We start from the raw sequence: 22991 nt of genomic DNA on the forward strand, positions 1-22991 counted from the left end.
AGGAAGAGTGGAGAGTAACTGTTACTGGGTAAAGGGTTTTTTTGTAGGATGAAGAAAATTCTGGTTGAGAGTATGAGACACTAGTATTCTTGAGATAACTGGCAGAGGCAATTCTAATTTCTGTAATTGTAAAAGTAACTGGGAGTTACTGGCCATTACATTCTAACCTATAGTAGGCAAAGATGGCATATCAGAAAAAGGTAATGCAATGTTCATCCTAAATACAGCTCTTTTCAAAAACAATTCTTAGAAGTAAATACCTATTGGAAAAATTTCAATGGCAACAGTCTGGATCTAAATACTAAGTATTGTCACTAAATCTTGGTGAGAAAGTGAGAAGAAATACAATTATGATAAATCAACTTTCATAAGAAAGTGAATACATCTCTTCATGTTTTTAATATCGACACAAGAATTAACATTTAAATGTTGTTTTGTTAATTAAGCGTACATAACATTTGACTTACCAGAGAAAATTTTTGTAATAAATGTAAAATACAGGACAGATTGTGTGTATGCATGTGCATTTGATATTGGCAGCAAAATGTTAACTAGTATTAAATCTGAATGTCAGCAAGATGACAGAACATTTTACCTTTCATTATTTTTATTTAAATTTGAAAAATTTTACTCAATACAAATTTTTTCTAATAATAAAAAATGAAGAGATAGATACAGTTAGTTTTATATACATTTTATTACCTTAAATACATTTCTCCTTCCCCCTCAAAAATATTTTCCTAATTCAGTTAATACAATTAAATATCAATCTTTTAACTATTTATTTTTCTTATTTTAGTTGTGAACAGTATTCAAAGCTTTCCTCCACACTGCTGAATAAATCCCACAATCATGAATAACTTTCTCAGATCCACCCTCATGCCCTTATTCCGGGGACTATAGGTCAAGGGGTTGAAAAGTGGGTTGATCACAGAATAGAACAAATTCACAATTTTCTGAGTCTCAGCTGGATTGCCTGCTGTTGGGCTCACATATACAACCATGATAGAGCCATAGAACAAGGACACCACGGCCAGATAGGAGCTACAAGTGGAGAAGATATTATGCCAGCCCTCTGCTGAGGTGACCCTGAGCACAACTTTAATCACCAAGATGTAGGAGCTGGTAATGAAGAGGAAAGTGGTAAAAATGATGACTAGTTTAAAGATGGCATGGATCGTCTCAGTGTCAGGAGCTGGCAAACAAGACAGCTTTATAAGAAGATCTGGGTCACATAGGAAGTGATCAATCTTATTGAGACAACAAAATGGGAGCTGAGAGATTAGGTAAACAGGCAAGAGGAAGTATGAGAAGCCACACACCCAGCAGCCGGCTCCCATTCTGATGCAACGTTGAACTGTCATGACAGTGGGGTAGTGCAGGGGCCTGCAGATAGCAAGGCACCTGTCAAAGGCCATGGCAGACAGAAGAAGGTCTCAGTGGTGCCCATGGAGAAGAAGTAGGACTGAAGGAAGCAACCAGAGACAGAGATGGTGGTGTTCTCAGAGAGAAAGTTGGCTAGCATGTTAGGGACAGTGGAGGTGATAAACCAGATCTCTAGGAAGGAAAATTGGCCAGCAGGATGTACATTGGAGTTTGTAGTTGATAGTCCCACCTTACGGCACAGATAATGCACAAGTTTCCAATTAGTGTCAGAATATATGTCTGAGAGAAGATTGAAAAGAGGAGGATCTGAATTTCTCAGGTATAAGGGAAGCCTAAAAGGATGAATGTACTCACAGAGCTAGAGCAATTATTTATGTTGTAATATTTGTCTGTTTTTAAAGCTGCAAAAAAACAGATTTCCATATTAGAAGTGGTCTTACATAGTATTACTCATTAGGGCAGATGCCTTGCTTAGGGTCACATCATTCTGCATGTCTGTAAATAACAAAATGCCATGACTCATGCAGTGCTATTTCCATGATTTTTAGATATTCATAGTCCTATTCTGGATATAATAAATACAAAGTTAACAGTCACCTTCCTGTCATCCTGTGGTTTACAATCAAAGTTAGTATTGACAATAAGCAGTGTATACAAGGATGTGCAATGTCGGGTCAAGCAGTGAATGAATGAGGACTGAATGAAGACAGCCAGGAGATAACTCAGTGTTTGTGACACATAAAGATATTAATGAGAATGATGTTCCATATTCTTTGCTCTATTTGTGACAGAAATATATCAAGCTGATTTGAGGACAATAGCCAATAGATTTTAATACAGTATGTAAGATAATTGATTTTAGATTTATTGTGTCAGGTTATGGGAAATATTCCTCTATCCTTTTTAGAATAGGTTATAAGTCAATATTAAAATGAAAATTTATTAGAACTTTTCACATTTTAATTCCTTCTGTCAGTGAAAATACACTCAAAAACACTGTATGTATGTAATTTTTTAAATGGTCACCACATTACAGTACATGGGATGCTGCATAGAACGTCAAAGAGGTCTTGATCATTGAACTTAAATCAATAAAGGCTGTCCAGGAAAATGAGTACGTGTTCTGTTCACAACTCTATGGGGAGAAAATCCCACTTTTAAATTTTCAGATCTAATGATAAATATTGTCTGATAATATTCTGCCTAACTTGGTTCTCTAATACTGTAATTCAAATTCTTTGAAATAGTAGTGTTTATAATTATCATCATCCTTGAGCCCTTCAAAAAATTAATATAAATATGAGAGATAGAGGATAATATTTAATGAGGCTTTTCAATAACGTATGACTGGTATGGAGGGTAAGTTGTCAACTCTCAGTTGTTTTACGTGGAAAACGACAAATACCCAAAGCTGATATTCTAGAACGGTGGTTCTCAAAATGTGGTTCAGGGACTACTGCTGATCTTTGAAAATTTTTTATGGTATTGAAGTCAAAACTATTTTCATAATAATACTAACATATTATTTAATTATTCACTCTCATTTTTTTTTTATTATTAAATGGAGTTTTTCAGGTTGCACGATGGGTAATCTCACAATAAACTTATTGGAAAAGTAGATAGAAGCATCCAATTGTTCTCTACTAAGGCAAACATTAAAGCAATTTGCAAAAAATGTACAGAAAAAGTAACTCCTCCTTAATTTTTGTTATTTTGACAAAACATTATTTTTAAATTGACGTTTATGTTAATATGATTAGTTTATTATTGCTACTTTAAAATGAATTTATATATAAACATTAATTTTTTCTGTTTTAATTTCTGAATGGTAAATATGCATAACTATAACTCATATAAACAAAACCTCTTTGGGAGTGTTGATGAGTTTTAGGATTATAAAGGGGTCCTGAAATCACCAAGTTTGAGAGCCACCACTCTAGCTAAATCTTGCCTTCTCGAGAATAATTAAATCCTTTTCCTAGCCATTCAGAGCAAACTGAATGCTTGTGCTTGTGAAACATAGTGCTTGACTTGTTTGCATTTTTCCATTGATATATTGCGCTGTCGTTATTTTCTCTAAACATTATTATCATTAGAATTCACATATGAAAATAGCAGTTTGATTTTGGAAAAAATAACCTTTAGGAAAAAAAAATGTCAATTTTAAATTCAACATTTATTTATGATAGAATGATGAAGCCTTATTTTGCAAGAACAAATGAATCTATAAATAAAATGAAGATATATTTTTTGTTTTGGTTTGGTATTTCATAGCATAGAGACTTGCAAGCTAAATTGTAAACAAATTGTGGTGAAAACACTTAGCTAATTTCAAGTACACAACACATTTTTATTAACTATTGCCACCATTCTGTACATTAAATCTCTAGAATTTATTAATCTTATAACTGAAACAAAGAAACAAAAAAAGAATAACTATGTGAGGTGAAGGCCATGGTAATTAGTTTGTGGTAATTATTTTACTATGTGTAAGTATATCAAATCATCTCATTGTTCCCTTAAATGTATATAATTTTTCTTTGTCTATCATATGTCAATAAAGTTGGAAAAAATATACTAAAGTAGAACAATCAGTTTGGAAATGAAGAGCAAAGAAAGAAAGAAAAAAAAAGGAATTAGTCCATAGTCCTAAAACCTTAATCAAGAGTTCACATATATTCAAACTCTTTAAATTCATGGAAATAAATCCTTTTAAAAAAAAAAAAGGTTATTTTAAAAAATAAGCCTTGAAATTTTAAAAGCAGTGGATTTATACTTAGGGAGAATTTTTGTAAGCCATTCACTTCATCCCAGTCTGAAAGTAATCACAGACAACTACCCAGACTGATACCCTAGATTGAGTAAATGGCAATGTTACACAATCGCAGCCCACATAAGCCCTCAATAATTCTCTATTGCTTTGCCATTGACTTTGGATTTTCTCACTTCACATTTTTTCATTAATTCTAATAATTCCTATATATTTGTCAGTATGACTTTAAATATCTTGCTGTCTACATATTTCTCTCTGTTTCATTTGGTTTCTTTCTGTGTGTATGTAAACACTTTCGTAATTCTTACCATGTCTATAATTTATTCAACTGTAATATATCTTCTCCAGACTTCATATAGCATCGGCCTGGTGTCTAGCCTCCTTCTAGTCAATCAAGTTCTTTCTCCTTCCTCCTTCTACAACTTTCTATCTACCTCTTCCTTCTGATTTTATTTCTCCACTGTAACTGATTATATATGAAAGCAAAATCTATATTTCATTATTTATTACAAATATTGAATGGATTTTTATAAATATTTTCAATTTGAAAAACTGATGTGTAAAATACTTATTAGTCTTTCTTAAAAAGAAAATAAATTTTAAAAAGCTGCTCATATAATAAATAACCCTCATCTTTGGCATATACAAAAATATTTTCCAGATTGAGCTAAAGACTAGAATGTGCACAGCAAAACTTTAAAATATAGAATAAATAGAAAAATATAGAAATTCATAAAGGAGAAGATTGGTATTACCAATGAGAAACTTTATTAAAGAAGGCATAGAAAACCAAATTAAAAAGATTAACATAATTTTAATTGTATTTAAAAAACTTCTGAAAAATGAAAGATGCCATAAATAATGGGAAAAGAAATGCCAAAGTAATTCCAAATAAAGAATAGCATCCAGATTATCCAAAGAAGTGCTGCAAATCAATAAGTAGAAGACAAACAACATGAGAGAAAAGCAGCTTAACATTAATCAGTGTCTCTGAACGTAAAAAGAGTCGCTGACAATCTGCCATATTTTACCAAGAAATTTAAGGAACCAAGCTCAATAACAACATTGCCCTTCATATCAATCTAATGTCCTACACATCAAGCTCAACTCCTACACTATGCGATGATGATTTTTGTTAAGATTACATTTGATTTAAAATACATTAATAGATATTAAAATGAAATATGTATCATTTATAAAGGTATGTCTGTCACTATGCTCACAAAGGCTGTCCTCAGATTTTGCAATCTCACACACTAATAAAATGCCCTTGTCTCCTAGCCTCTGAAAGTAACAGATAGTAACAGGGATAGGCAATATATCACTTCAAGTTACATTGAAAGAAGGTGTATCCACTTTCATTTTCTGGAATTTTCCCTGACTGAGGGTATGATCACCTTCATATAAGGTGGGAATACAAAGGGAGAACTAGCAAGCCTCTTTAAAAGATCTAGTAAATTTTTGAAGTAACTATTTTTTATAAGTTCTCAAAAAATAATCCTGGCTTTTATCCTGGAGAAGGAATACTTTTATAATTCACATACTAAGTGGTAGAATATAAAACTAGAGACGGGTGGAAGAAGAAAATAGCGGAGCTCGGAGTCATGTGACCTTTACGTTACCTGAAGATACAAGGTGGGTATCGTAGAAATCTGTATGATCGAATGTCGTCTTCCACATCAGAGTGCAAACTCTAGTCTCAGACCTCAGAAAAACTAAGTGTAATAGTGTTCTGTGCATTATCGCGGGAATTCATATGAACTGCTGAGAAGGCTTTTAGGATCAAGAACATTATGGAGTTAAGAAATCAGTCATGGATACTCTGAACTTGCCTTCTCTAGCTCTCTTTCTTACCTAAACTGTAAAGGCAACTTAGTTGCAAAGAGAATCATAGTCTCATGATCTAGATAGAATCAAATGAACAATTAAAATATTGAGCTCTTTTACCTTTTGTAAAGGCTCTTTGGACAGCAGCTCTCTAGAAAGGGAATTTATAACACAGTGGTCCTATTGAACCCTGTTTCCTATTCTGGAAATTATGCTGGAATTTATTTCAGATTCTTCCATATTGCTTATTCCAGTTCAAGGATTTTTCATTTGGAATAATGAGAGAAATAAAAACAAAATGATTGGTGGATGTATAAGTTTACTGTTTTAACTGTGATTGAAAGTAATCTCTCTGGTGATAAAGGGAAAGTTGAAACTTTCACAATGAGCCTTGGTTCCAAGCTTGTAGAAAAGTCTCTGGAATATAGGTTAACACAAAGATTAGGAAGCCATGCATTTAACCGTATTAAAACTCCTTTCTAAGGGCTGGCCTGGTGGCATAGTGGTTAAGTTCACGAGCTCCGCTTCAGTGATCCGGGGTTTGGGGTTCGCAGCTTTGGATCCTGGGCATGGACCTATGCACTGCTTATCAAGCCATGCTGTGGCAGGCATCGCACATATAAAGTACAGGAAGACGGGCACGGATGTTAGCCCAGGGCCAATTTTTCTTAGTAAAAAGAGGAGAACTGGCAACAGATGTTAGCTCACAGCTAACCTTCCCCACAAAAAAAAAAAAAACCTCCTTTTTTATGTTTTAGACTATTCATCGTCTTCACTCTAACTTGTTTGCCCCACCCCAGGTCACCACCACCACTACATTCAGTAATACCTTCTCTAGCTATAAGTAAAATATTTAATATAGGAAAGACATTTATAAAATTTCACATATAGTGAACCACTTTGCTAATATATTTTAATGATCCATAGTATAGCATTAACATATTATGTATAAACAAAAATTTATGTAATGATTTCCGAATTGTTGAGAATTTAGGTATGTCAAGCAGAGTTACAAAGATTCTAAATATAATAATAACCCATATTCTAGAACAGAATATTTCAAAATAATTTAATATGATCAAGTAAGATTTATTACTTTAAGAAGTATCCAACATTGTATCATATGTTAATACAATATATGAATATAATTTATTATATTCATTAATTAATAGAGATAAAACATAGGAACGTCTTGATAGATGTAGAAATAGCGATAGATACAATTGAACATTCATTCTTGATAAAATAAACCATAAATAGAAGAAAATTTCTTAACTTGGTAAAGAATCTCTTTATCAGAAATAATTGGTGAAATAATATTTTAGTAGTAAAACACAAAAAGCATTCCAATTAAAATCAAGAACGAAAAAATACGGCCATATGGTAAATAGAGTTATTGTTCCAAGTGACTCATTGCCTTTCCTATAAAAGGATTATATTTCCGTGTCTTGCAGATGTTAGACTATGCAATGCAACTTGGTTTGCCCAATCAAGTATAAGAAAAATTTAAATATGCCACCTCTAAATAAACATTTAAGAACCATTATGCAATGCACCATAGCTCTTTTTCCTATGCAATGAAAAAATTAAAATCCAAGAACGAAGGAGGCATATAAAGCCAACCGAGGGGCAACATATAATATGAATAAGGAAATAAAAACCAAATTGCTGTAAGTCATTGATAGTTACAGGTAATTTTTTTTGAAAACATAATTTGAGAAAAGCCAATTGATGCAATCATCATCACTGTACCTATCCACATCGATGAAATGGATAAAGATAATACTATACAAATACGAATATTAGAAAGAAGGAGAGAAATGTTGATTACTCACTGAAGAAATGATTGTCTACCAAGAACAAGAGAATCGACTAAAACATAAGATAATTCTAGTTACAAAACATGCAGGTAATACAATCCTCCTTTTATGCATGCAATAATTTGTAAACTATTGTGGAGAAATTATTTCATTTTCAATAGCAACATAAATTCAAAATCATCTAGAAATAAACTTTGCAAGATAAGTATGAGCACCATGAAGAAAATAATGAATCCTTACACAGTATATGAAAAAAGCAGATAAAGAAGAGACATATCATGTTCACCACTGGATTGACTATTTAGCATTAAGGGTAAAAATTTTACACAAGTCAATATGCAAATTCAATGCAAGTTAGACAAATCCCACTCAGATTGTGGAAGAGAAATTGGTATAGAGGTTTCAAATTTGACGAAGAGATTTTAAAATCTTGTTTGAAATAATTCTCAAAATTAGAAATGTATTTTGAAAAACTAGAATAATGAGATAAGATTTAGCTTCTCATATACAAAAATTACATTTAAAGCTAAATTAACTAAAACTCTAGTACAAATTCTTTTAATTAGTTCACCAAAGGGACAGTATATTGTATAGAAAAATACTCAATTTTGGAGAGTTCAGATTCTGATAAAGGTTAGTTTCAATTCAAATAAGGAGGAAAGATAACTTATTAAATAAAAAATATTAAAAAATTTAATTATGACTACACCTCTTACTATACATAGATATAAATCACCCAGATCAATGAATGAGATGAACTTAAAAAAATACACTAAAACACAAAAAAATGCACATATATTTTTATGATGTGGTATAAGAAAGACTTATTGAAAGACTCAGAACTCAGAAGTTAGACTAGAACAAATTAACGGTCATTGACTTCATAAAAAGTTAAATTTTGGGAGGAAAACCAGTTGCACTAACAGTGTTAAATGACGAAAATTGAATTTTTGAGCAGTATACTATGAGATGGTACCCATTATCAGACTTAACACTGCCATTATAAATTACTACAAAATCTTAACAAACGTACACACATTTGCCTCAATTAGACAGTCATCAAGGTAGGAGTATAATCCTTGACAAAAGGAAAGTTTATGATGTAAGTTCCAAATTGACTCCAACATCTTCCTTGAGATCATATTCTGAAACAAGTCACAGGAAAAGGAATGCAAGGAGAGAGCGAAGATCTCTGGCCAAGGAGACACATAAGAGTTTGAAGCTGCCAAGGTGTTTGGGGAGAGTGAACTTGAAGAGGAGAGACTGAAGAAAAGGAGCTAAAAAATCTGTAAAATTTACCTCAGGTCCTTGATTGACTTCTAAACTATGAGTGCATAGGACAAGACTCTAAGATACCTAGTAAAACACAACTGCTGGCAAGCTAAATGACTAGGCAGACATTTCAAAGGGAGCACCATTTTTGCAGCCTGAATGGAGAGACATTTGCTTTTGGTTCAGTGTCTAGAAAGGCCATTTATAGGAGTGAGGTTCAAGCTCAAGAACCAAGGGATACATAGCAGGTATAAAGGCAAAACTAAATAGAAGAATCCTAACAAAGCAAAAAAATGGTTACGAAGATGTATGAGATCTATTTGACACTTGTACTGTCAGAGTGTAATATAAATAAAGGTTATAGTCAAGAGTTCTAAAATATGCGTAATTGGGGTCCTTTATATAAATGAGAAAAGAACAAAGCAGAAACTATATTTGAAGAAATTGTGGCTGAAATTTTCCCAAATGTGATAAAATACTCCAACCTACACATTCAACAAATTCATTGAATCCCAAAGATAATAGAGACAAGTCAGATTACACTTGGGCTAATGCCAAAAATCAAAGACAAAGAAAAAATTATAAAGAAATCAGAGACAGTAAAAAAGTCATATTATTTTCATAGGAAAACCAGTAACACTGATGGCAGCTATTCAATAGGAACAATTGAATCCAGAAGAAGATAGAACATCTAGAGTGGAAAAAAAAAAAAAGGAAGAAAAATTATCAACCTAAAACTCTATCCAACAAAATGACCTTCATAAATAGAGGTAAAAGTCAAAATATTTTCAGAAAACAAAATGCTGAGAGAATTTGTTACCAGAAGACTTCTTACACTACAAATAATAATAGAAGTAGTCTTTTAGGCTGAAGAAAATGATCCCAGGTGTAAACATAAAACTTCAGGAAGAATTGAAGGAACCAGAAAATATTTGGTAAAAGTTGACTGCTTAAAACCACAATGAAGCAATCATTTGAGTTCTAATAAATGTGAAAACAAACTATTAGACAATAATGAAAGTATGTGCAAGTGAGTAAAAGAAATCAAAGTGTTCTTGTTTTTTCCATTGTTTAGAAATTTTTAAATAATATGTTAGGTGAATTGTAATAAATTCAATATGTATAATGCATTAATAATAAGAGAAGTTACAAATAAAAATCCAATACAGGAAAAATTAAATTTAAAACTAATTGGTTAATGCAAAGGTAAGCAGAAAAGGAGAAATAAAGGAATAAAGAACACATGGAAATATTAAAAAACAGATAGCAAGATGATAAATTTAAAATTCATTGTATCGATAATGACATTAAATATAAAAGGATTAGTCTAATTAAAAAATAAACATTTCAGACTGCATTTTTTAAAAAGAATATACTATGTGCTGTTTAAAAAAGGCACACTTTAAAACTTTTGGAAATGTTGAAATAAAAAGATGGAAAGAGAAATCCAATACAAACACTTAAAAGAACATTTAGATATTTCCTCATTATACGTGTCAATTAATGAGCAAGAAATAACAACCCCAAATTTATATGCAGTTAATAAAATAATTTCAAAATATATAAATAAAAATTGGCAGGAGAGACAAATTAATAATCACTTCAGATTTTAACAGACCTCTCTGTGTAAGAAAACAAATAGATAAAAAATATCAGTAAGATTTTAGAGGTCTTAGTATGAGTAACTAACCTTCAGTTGACATATGTATAAAGTAAAATTATCCTTGGGCAATAATCCCAGAATGCATATATTTTTTCAAGGTCACATAGAGCATTTACTAAAATAAACACTATTCTGTTTCAAAATACACATCTTAACAAAGGATTATTTTAATCCTTTAATCATAGATTGTATGTTTTCAGACCACTGTGGAATTAGTTCAGAACTCAATAACATATAGTAAACTGGAATATGTACAAATATTTGGAGAATATATATTTGACACTTAAAAATCCTATAGGCAAAGTGAGAAATCACAACAGAAGTAAGAAAATATTGTGACCTGAGAGGTAATAAAAAGCATAGTAAAACTTCTGGAATGCAACGAAAGCAGCGCTTCGAGGGTAATTTAACTTTAACTTTATATGCTATAAAAAAGGTAACATTGGAAATAAATCATCTAAATCTCAAGTCAGAAAATTAAAAAATTAAACCTAAGAAACTAAAGAATAAAAATTAGGATAAGACCATAAACATACAAAGTATTAAACAGACATGCAAAAGAGTATGGTTCTTTGAAAAAATAATAAAAAATTACAATTAATAATATTTAAATTAAATTAAAATTTCAATCTAACAGTATGAAAAAGAAAAAAGAAAAACTCTAGATATTAATTATAACAATTTTTTAAAGAGCATCACTACGAATCCTACATATGTTAACTGGTTAATAAGAGACTATTATGAATTGCTTTACATGAGTAAATTTTAACTTTTAGATGATGGATAAAAAAATTGAAATGCAGAATACATCAAAACTGCAACCATCAAATATAGAAAATTTTAATATTATCATATATATTAATACCATTGAATCTCTATTTTAAAACCATTCTCACAAAACTCTCCCAAATGCTTTTAAATGCTCAAGGAAGAACTTTACAGTATATTCCATCCAAAAGCAGCAGAATACACATTCTTGTCAAGCACATACAGAACATTCTCTAAGATAGATCATATGTTAAGTCAAAAAATAAACCTTAGCAAATGCAAGAAAATTGAAATCATACCAAGTATCTTTTCCAACTACAATGGTAGGAGACTAGAAATGAATAATAGGAGGAGAACCAAAAAAAATCACCGAAGTGTGGAAATTAAATAACACATTCCGGAACAACAAGTGAACCAAAGAAGAAATCAAAAGATCAATCAAAAAATATCTTGAAACAAATAAAATTGTGAACACAACATATCAAAACTTATGGGATGCAGCAAAACCAGTTTTAAAATGGAAGTTTATAGTGATAAATGCCTGTATTAATAAGAAGAAAGATATCAAATAAACGACATAATTTTACACCTTAAGGAACTAAAACTAATTTTTCATCTCAAAGAACTAGCTCACAATTTAAGCCCAAAGTTAACAAAAGGAAGCAAATAAGAAAGATCAGAGAAGAAATAAATGAAATAGAGACCAAAAACACAATAGAAAAGATCAACAAAACTAAGAGCTGGTTTTTTGAAAAGATAAACAAAATTGACAAATCCTTAGCTACGCTAAGAAGAAGGGAGAGAAGACTAAAATAAATAAAACCTGAAATGAAAGAGGAGACATTACAACTGGTACAACAAAAATATAAAAGGATCATAAGAAACTACTATGAACGATTACACACCAACAAATTGGATAACCTAGAAAAAATGGATAAATTCTGGGAAAAATACAATCTATCAAGACTGAATTGTGAAGAAACAGAAAATCTGAACAGACAAATGAGTCAAGAGATTCTATCAGTAACCAAACAATTCCCCCAAAGAAAAGCCCAGGGCCAGATGGTTTCACTGGCAAATTCTACCAAACATTAAAGAAGAATTAATATCAATCTTTCTCAAAGTCTTCCGAAAAACTGAAGAGAAAGGAACATTCTTGACTCATTTATTTTTTATTTATTTTTTTTTTTGTGAGGAGATCAGCCCTGTGCTAACATCCGCCAATCCTCCTCTTTTTTTGCTGAGGAAGACGGCCCTGGGCTAACATCTGTGCCCATCTTCCTCCACTTTATATGGGACGCCGCCACAGCATGGCTTGCCAAGCAGTGCATCGGTGCGCGCCCGGGATCCGAACCAGCGAACCCCGGGCCGCCGCAGCGGAGCGCGCACACCTAACCGTTTGCGCCACCGGGCCGGCCCCCATTCTTGACTCATTTTACAAGGCCAGCGTTAACTCTGATACCAAAAACCACATGAGTACACTACAAGAAAAAAATAAATAAACAAACAAACTAAATACAGGTCAATATCCCAGATGAATATAGATGCTAAAATTCTGACAAAATACTAGCAAACCAAATTCAATAGAACAATAAAGGAATTATACACTGTGATCAAGTGGAATTTATCCCTGGGATGCAAGGATGGTTCAACATACACATTCAATAAATTTGATACAAACATTAGTAAAATGATAAATGAAAATCATATGATAAACTGAAAAAGCATTTAACAAAATACAACAATTTTTCATGATAAAAACTCTCAACAAATTGTGTATAGAAGGGACACACTATAACATAAAAAGGGCCATATACGACAAGTCACAGCAAACATCATAGTCAACGGTGCAATGTTAAAAGCTTTCCTGCTACCATCAGGAACAACACAAGAGTCCTGCTCTTACCACTCCTATTCAACATAGTACTGGAAATCCTACCAAAGCAATTAGAAAAGAACAAGAGGGCCGGCCCCCGTGGCTTAGCGGTTAAGTGCTTGCGCTCCACTACTGGCGGCCCGGGTACTGGTGCACCCACGCATCGCTTGTCAGGCCATGCTGAGGCCATGTCCCACATACAGCAACTAGAAGGATGTGCAACTATGACATATCTACTGGGGCTCTGGGGGAAAAAAAGGAGGAGGATTGGCAATAGATGTTAGCGCGGAGCCGGTCTTCCTCAGCAAAAAGAGGAGGATTAACACGGATGTTAGCACAGGGCTGATCTTCCTCAAAAAAAAAAGAAAAAAAAGAAAAGAACAAGAAATAAAAAGCATTCAGGTAGGAAAGGAAGAAGTAAAACTGTCTCTGTTTGCAGATGACATGATCTTATATAGGGAGAAAACCCTAAAAACTCCACCCAGAAACTGTTAGAACTAATAAATGAATTCAGTAAAGTTGCAGGATACAAATTCAATGTACAAAAATCAGTTGCATTTCTACATACTAACAATGAATTATCTGATGAAAAAATAAAGAAAGCAATCTAAATTACAGTAGCATTGAAAACAGTAAAATACTCAGTAATACATCTAACCAAGGAGGTGAAAGACCTGTACACTGAAAACTAGAAGACATTGATGAAAGATATTGAAGAAGACACACATAAATGAAAAGATATACTGTGTTCTTGGATTGGAAGAATTAACATTATGAAATATTAATATTGTAAAATCTACCCATACCATCAATAGATTCAATGCAATCTGAATCAAAATTCCCATAACACTTTTCACAGAAATAGAGAAAACTGTGCTAAAATTTGTATGGAGCCAGAAAAGACCCCAAATAGCCAAAGTAATACTGAAAAAGAAAACAAAGCTATAGATATCATGCTATGTGATTTCAAGCTATATTACAAAGCTATAGTAATCAAAACAGTGTGGTACTGGCTACCTGATTTCAAGCTATATTACAAAGCTATAGTAATCAAAACAGTGTGGTACTGGCTACCTGATTTCAAGCTACATTACAAAGCAATAGTAATCAAAACAGTGTGGTACTGGCATAAAATTGGAATATAGAACAATGGAATAGAACAACATGGATGAATCTGGACGACATTAAGCTAAGGAATAAAACACAGACAGGAAAAGACAAATTCTGAATGGTCTCACTTATATGCGGAATCTTAAAAAAAAAGGCCAATTTCACAAAAAGACAATAGAATGGTGGTTGCCAGGGGCTGGCGGGTGGGGGTGGATGTGGCGACGTAGGTCAAAGGGCACAAATTTTCAGTTATAAGAAGTTTTGAGGCCCTAATATACAGCATGGTGACTATGGTTAATAAAGTAGAATCGTATACTTGAATGTTGTTGAAAGTAGATCTTATGCATTCTCATCACATACACAAAAAGAGTTACCTATGTTAACTATGTGAGGTGATGGACGTGTTAATTATCTTCATCTTGGTAATCATTCTACAGTGCATAGGTATATCAAAACATTACATTCTACACTTTAAGTATACACAATTATATTTGTCCAAAAAAAGACCAAAAAAAAAAAGAATAAAATTCTTAAATGCAAGGTATTGGTGGAGGGGCAATATTATATCATGTTTAAGAATTTGGTTCCAGGTTCAATTCCCTGGTTGTAATCTCGATTCCACTTCTTACTAGCTGTGTTGCCTTGAGAAGGTTACCGGATATCTCTAACTTCAGGGAATCTACAAACGGCTGTGAATATTCAATAAAGTAGTGTGGAACAAGCAATAAGTATATTGCTGGCTCAGAGTCACAGCCTAAAAATGGTGAAGATATTCTTTTCTATATGTATGTACACCCAATCTATTTTTCTTTTTTTTTTTTTAAATCACTTTATTGAAGTATGATTGGCATAAAAAAGCTACACATATTTAATGTATACAACTTGATGTTTGGAGATAAGTCTACTTCCATGAAACCATCACCGCCATCTATTCCCTAAACATATCCATCACCTCTAAAATTTCTCCCTCCTCTTTGTTTACTATTTTTTTGAGATAAGAACACTTAACATAAGCTCTACTCTCTTAGCAAGTTTTTAAGTACACAATACAATGTTATTAACTTAGGTGCCTTGCTATACCGTAGATCTCCAGGACATATTCATCTTGCAGAACTGAAACTTTCTACCTCTTGACCAATATCTCTCTGTTTCTCCCTACCCCTCGCCCCTGACAACCACTATTCTACTCTCTGCTTCTATGAGTTTGACTGAATTAGATTCCTCACGTAAGTGGTGTCATACAGCAATAGTCCTTCTGCATCTGGCTTAATTCATTTAGCATTATTTCCTCCAGGTTCATCCATGTTGTCACAAATGGCAGAATTTCCTTATTTTTAAGGCTGAATAATATTCTATTCTATGTATATACCACATTTTCTTTATCTATTCATCCACTGATAGACATTTAGATTGTTTCCACGTCTTGGCTTCTATGAATAGTGCTGTAATAAACATAGATGTGCATATACCTCTTTGAGATCTTGATTTCCACTCTTTTGGATATATACCCAAAATGGGATTGCTGGATGGTATAGTAGTTCTATTTTAAATTTTTTGAAGAACTTCATTTCTGTTTTTCACAGTGGCTATACCAATTTTACATTTCTACCTACAGTGTGCAAGGATCCATTTTCTCCACATCCTCACCAATGAAACTTATCTTTTGTTTTCTTGATAATAGCCATCCTAACAGGTATGAAGTGATATTTCATTGTGGTTATTATGTGCCTTCCCCTGATGATTAGTGATGTTGAGTACTTCATGATAAACTCAGTGGCCATTTGTATGTCTTTCTTGGAAATATGTCTATTCGATCCTTTGCTCATTTTTAAATGGATTATTTGCTTTTTTGCTATTGAGTTATAGGAGTTTCTTATATATTTTGGAAATTAACCCTTATCACATATATGGTTGACAAATATTTTCTCCCATTCTGTAGGTTGCTTTTTCATTTTGTTGATTGTTTCCTTTGCCATGTAGAAGCTTTTCAGTTAGATGTAGTCGCACTTGTCTAATTTTTCTTTGGTCGCCTGTGCTTTTGGTATCATATCCAAGAAATTATTGCCAAGAACAATGTCAAGAAGCTTTTCTCCTATGTTTTCCTCCAGGAGTTCTACAGTTTCACGTCCTATATGTAAGTCTTTAATCCATTTTCAGTTGGTTTTGCTGTGTGATGTAAAATAAGGGTCCAATTTCATTCTTTTGCATCTGGATATGAAGTTTACTCACACTATTTATTAAAGCTACCATCTTTTCCTATTGTGTCTTCTTGGCACCCTTGTCAAAGATTAGTTGATTGTATGCATGGATTTATTTCTAGGCTCTTTATTCTGTTTCATTGTTCTATATATCTGTCTTTATGCCAGGAAAGAGGGAAGGGTATTGAAATCTCTGATTAAAATTGTGAGTTGGTTTGTAGGTTTTTTTTTAGTTTTTTTTATGTATTTTGAAACTCTACTTTTAGGGACATGAATATTTAGAGTTTTTATCTTCTCTGGATGAATTTATGTTTTACTTTAAATATTTGAGAATATTGATAATAGATTTGTTTAAAGACCATGTCTCCCGATTCCATAATATCTATCATGTCTCTATTTTATTGACTGAGTTTTTCTCTTGCTTGTGAGTCTAATTTTCCTGCCTGTATACATATCTACTAATTTATATTGGGTGCTGCACATTATGATCTTACTCATAGAATATATTTTACTGTCTTCCTTGGAATAATGTTCAAGTTGTTTTTGCATGCTTTTAAGATGTTACAGGTTTTCTTGTTCAAATAGCTAAGATGCAGTAATATTATTTCAGGAAAGTCTGCAAAATAGTTAGATACTTTCTCATCTGTATCACAATATTTCCTATTTTATCTCTATTCTTAAAGTTATTCATTCTTTGCCTTTCACAGTGAACTAAACATTCAGGATTGGATTGCCAAATTATACTTACATGAATCAGTGATCTTACTCATCATAAACTTTTACCAAATAATTATGGGCTATAGATGATTAAGGGGTTCAGAAAAAAAGCAAATAAATTTCTGGGACATTGAGACCAGTTCCTCAGGTCTTTCCTTAGTGGGAAACAGACTCCTCTGGCCCAAACTCAGACAATCTCCTCCAGACCAATATAGATTAAGTTTCTTATTGAGACTCACAGGTTCTTCACACAACTAGAAGCATTTAAATTGTGAAACATTTCCATTTTACATTCTCAAGAGTTGTATAACTTACATAATGTTTTCTAGAGAGCCAGGCTTCATAAATCCTGGATTCTATTTACAATGGGTAATCTTTCATCAGCAACATTCTGATAAAGGAATTTAAGAGATAAAATCTACTTCAGCAAATATCTTTAGTTGATTTGCCTGGAGTCCAGGTGATAAGGAATTTAGTATGGTTCCCCTATCTTCTTTTCTTTACCCCAAAGAACGTCCGTCTGGTAAAGGGAGTAAATTGAGAGCAGACCAGCTGCTTTAATTCCTTTCTCTCAGACACTAACAAGCACATTATTTGCTGCAACTTGGCCACAACCAAGGCTGCCCCTATTACAAGGTTTTAATTGTACCAATATATCATGAATTCAAAAAAATAGCTATAACTATGATAATGAGAAAAATAAAATAGTGGCCAATTAAATGAATCACTAAAATGGTGTAGACAGTTATATTTGACAATGTGAAAATTATCCATTATATAGAAATAGAAGCAAAGAAAAAACTGTGAATGAAACTTTTGAAGATACAAATGGTTCAGACTCACTAAGCCTTTTTCTATATACCTCTTGTTTTTCATAATATATTTAAAGAAAAGAAATTTATTACTACATATTATACCAATTATTATAATAATTTTATTAATTCCATCCTTCCTTTTGCTCCATATTCCCCAATTTGCCTATTTTCTTATTTCCTTTTATCAACAATTTATTTCTCATTCTTTATTCTTATGCTAAATCAATGCTTTAAGTGTATCTGAGAGGTATTATTTGATCATAAATTATGTGAATAATTTATTTTAAAAAGATTAGATTAAGATTTGACAGTCTCGGGGACATAATCAAACAGAATCCTCTTGAAAATATGTGACATGAGACAACCTATTCAGGAATATCAAGACTGGAAAGCAAGAAATAAGTGATTATGTTGTAACTCATATGACCCTAAAAACTTTGTGACGCATTTGAGTATGCCAAAAAGCATTTGGGAGCTTTCAAAGTAGTGAATTGGAGCTTGCATTTGATGCCTATCTTAAAGAATTCCTATTAAAACAACCAAATAAATACAAAAGTTGAAGAAATCATCTACAACAAAACATAAAAATATAAATAAGCACAATAGTAATTTTTGTGACCTTGGATTAGGCAATAGTTTCTTAGATATGATACCAATATGACAAGCGACAAAGAGAAAAGCAGATATATTGGACTTCATCAAAATTCCAAACTTCAAGGGACACAATCAAGAAAGCAAAAAGGCAGACTGCAGATTAAGAAAAATATATTTGCAAATTATATATTTGATAAAGGACTTATATCCAGAATGTATAAAAACCTTCTACAACTGAGCAATAAAAAGATGAATAACCCAATTAAAAAATGGTCAAGGATCAGAATATATATTTTTCCAATGAAGACATACGAATGGCTGTTAATCACATGAGAAGATAATCAACATCAAGGGAAATGCACATAAAAACCACAGTACGATACCACTTCATATCTATAAGGATGGCTAAAGTAGGGAAAAAAAAAAAGAAAACAAGTGTTGGCGAGGATACAGAGAAATTGAAATCCCCATATATTCCATACCATTCTGGTATGATAGTAAAATGGTGCAGCTGCTCTGGAAAACAGTCTGTTTCTCAAAATGTTAAATATAAAGTTAACATATGACCCAGCAATTCTACTACCAGGGATATACCCTATAAGTGAAAGAAGCCTGTCACAAAAGGCCACATGTTATATGATTCCATTTATATGATGTTGTCCGGATTAGGCAAATCCATAGAAGCAGAAAGTGGATTAGTGGTTTCCAGGAGCTGAAGAGAGGGGAGATTGGGGAGTGATGGTTTATGGGTCTAAGGTCTCTTGTGGGATAAGAAAAATTCTGCTTGAGGATATGAGATTTCTGGTGCTCTTGAGACAGTTGACAGAGGCAAATCTAACTACTTCTGTAGTTGTAACAGTACCAGGGAGTCACCAGCCATTATCTCCTAACCTGTGGAAGGCATAATGATATATCAGGAAAAGGCAATGAATGGTTCATTCTAAATAAAGCCCTTCAAAAATATTCTTCAGCCAGCCCTGATTGCCTAGTTGTTAAAGTTTGGCGCTTACCACTTCGGTGGCCTGGGTTCGCTTCCTGGTCACAGAACCACACCACCCTTCTGTCAGTTGTCATGCTATGGAAGGGCTCACATAGAAGAACTAGAACAACCTACAAATAGGATATACAACCATGTACTGGGGCTTTGGGAAGGAAAAATATATATATTCTTAAAAGTGAATATATAATGGAAAAAATATTGGTAACCATCTAGATTTTTTTTTTCTTTTTGTGAGGAAGATCAGCCCTGAGCTAACATCCATGCTAATCCTACTCTTTTTGCTGAGGGCTCTGAGCTAACATCTATTGCCAATCCTCCTCCTTTTTTTTGTTTCCCCCCCAAAGCCCCAGTAGATAGTTGTATGTCATAGTTGCACATCCTCCTAGTTGCTGTATGTGGGATGCCACCTCAGCATGGCCGGAGAAGCGGTGCGCCGGTGCGCACCTGGGATCCGAACCCGGGCCGCCAGTAGTGGACTTAACAGCTAAGCCACAGGGCCAGCACCCACCTAGATTTTAATACAGAGTATTTTAACTAAATTTTGGTGAGAAAGTGAGAAGAAATACAATTATGATAAATCAATTTCCGTAAGAAGGTGAATGCATATTGTCATGTTTTTTAATATTAACACAGGAATTAGCATTTGAATGTTGTTTTGGAAGTTTAGCATATGAAACTTTTGACTCACTAGAAAAATATTAGTAATAAATGTAAAATATAGTACTGACATTATTGTTATATATGTATGTATGTAATGTTGACAGCAAAATTTTAACTAGTTTTAAAGCCAAATGCCAGTAAGATGAGGGATCATTTTTTCTTTGCTTATTTTTTTACTTTGAAATTTTAAGATTAATATAAATTTTTCCCTAGTAATAAAAAACAGACAGATGGCTACAGTTAACTTAATAAACATTTAATTACAGCTGAACATGTTTCTCCTCCCCTCCAAAAATTTTTCCTGTTTCAGTTAATATAATTGAATATCAATCTTTTAATTATATTCCACGTATTATTTCAGTTATGAACAAAAGTTCTTCAAAGACTTCTTCCATACCTCTGACTAAATCTCATAGTCCTGAATAATTTTCTCAGGGCCGCCTTCATCTCCTTATTCTGGAGACTATAAATCAAGGGGTTGAAAAATGGAGTGATCACAGAATAGGACAAAGTGACATATTTCTGGATCCCTGCTGGATTGCCTGCTGTTGGGCTCACATATACAACCATGATAGAGCCATAGAACAGAGACACCACAGCCAGATGAGAGCCACATGTGGAGAAGGCCTTACGCCAGCCTTCTGCTGAAGGGACCTTGAGCACAGCTTTAATCACTAGGATGTAGGAGCTGGTAATGAAGAACAAGGTGGAGAAAATGAGAACTGAGTTAAAGATGGCACAGATGATCTCAGTGGCAGGAGCTGGCACACAGGACAGCTTTATAAGTGGTCCCGGGTCACATAGGAAGTGATCAACCTTATTGCGACAACAAAATGGGAGCTGAGAGATTAAGTAAACAGGCAAGAAGAAGTAAGAGAAGCCACACACCCAGCAGCCGGCTCCCATTCTGATGCAGCGTTGAACTGTCATGACAGCGGAGTAGTGCAGGGGCCTGCAGATAGCAAAGTACCTGTCAAAGGCCATGGCAGACAAGAAGAAGGTCTCAGTGGTGCCCATGGAGAAGAAGAAGTAGGACTGAAAGAAGAAACCAGAGACAGAGATGGTGGTGTTCTCAGAGAGAAAGTTGGCTAGCATGTTAGGGACAGTGGAGGTGGTAAACCAGATCTCCAAGAAGGAAAAATTGGCCAGCAGGATGTACATTGGAGTTTGTAGTCGATGGTCCCACCTCACAGCACAGATAATGCACAAGTTTCCAATTAGTGTCAGAATATATGTCCCAGAGAAGATTGAAAAGAGGATGATCTGAACTTCCCAGGTATAAGGGAAGCCTAAAAGGATGAATTTACTCACAGAGCTAGAGCAGTTATTTATGTTGAAATATTGGTTTGTTTTTAAAGCTGCAAAAACAACAGATTTCCATATTAGAAGTGACCTTACTTAGTATTACTCATTCGGGCAGATGCCTTCTTTAGGGTCATATCATTTTTCATGTCTGTAAATAACAAAATACCATGACTCATGCAGTAATATTTCCATGATTTTCAGGTATTCGTAATTCTATTCTGGACATAATAAATAAAAGTGAAAATTTTCCGTCATCTTGAGGTTTACAATCAAGGCTAGTTGGTATTGACAATAATCAAGCATGTACAGGACCTACAATTTTAGGTCAAGCAGTGAATAAATAAAAACTGAGTTAACACAGCCAAAACAACTCAGTGCCTGTGACATACAAATGTATTAAAGATATTGATATTCAATATTCTTTGCTCTATTGTGAGAGAAATATATCAAGCCGATTTGAGGACAATACCACTAGACATATACTATTTGCAACCTAGTTGATTTCATTGTTATTGTGTTGGGTTATGAGAAACACTCCTATATCAGTTTTAGAATAGATTATAAACCAATAAAAATAAAAATTTATTAGAAGAGTTCACATTTTAATTCCTCTCTTCAGTAAAACATACACTCAAAACGAGTCACTGATAATCTGCCTTATTTTATGAAGAAACTTAAGAAGCCAAGCTCTATAATAACATTGTCCTTCATATCAATCTAACATTTTCCTACGCATCACGCTCAATTCCTAAACTATGTGATGATGTTTTTTAAGATTACATTTGATTTAAAATACCTTAATAGATATTCAAATCAAATACGTATCATTTATAAAGGTATGTAAAAGTCAGTTATGCTCACAAAGGCTGTTCCTCAAATTTTGCAATCTCACACACTAATAAAATGCCCTTGTCTCCTAGCCTCTGAAAGTCACAGACAGTAACAGGGATAGGCAATATATCACTTAAAGTTACATTGAAGGAAGTTGTATCCACTTTCATTTTCTGGAATTTTCCCTGCCTTAGAGTACGAACACCCTCATATAAAGTAGAAGTACAAAGGAGGAACTAGCAAGCCTCTTTAAAAGTTCTAGTAAATTTTTGAAGTAACATTTTTTTGTAAGTTCTCAGAAAATAATCCTGGCTTTTATTCTGGAGAAGGAATACTTTTATAATTCACATAGTAAGTGGTAGAATATAAAAATTGA

At 33.2% G+C, this 22991-nt stretch overlaps 1 pseudogene; it reads right to left on the reverse strand.

Moving 5' to 3' along the window:
• Positions 1 to 806: 806 nt before the first annotated feature.
• On the reverse strand, positions 807 to 21860 carry LOC131405530 (uncharacterized; annotated as a pseudogene).
• Between the last annotated feature and the right edge of the window lie 1131 nt (positions 21861 to 22991).

This window comes from Diceros bicornis, chromosome 5 (genome assembly GCF_020826845.1).
Source record: "Diceros bicornis minor isolate mBicDic1 chromosome 5, mDicBic1.mat.cur, whole genome shotgun sequence".
NCBI lineage: Eukaryota > Metazoa > Chordata > Mammalia > Perissodactyla > Rhinocerotidae > Diceros > Diceros bicornis.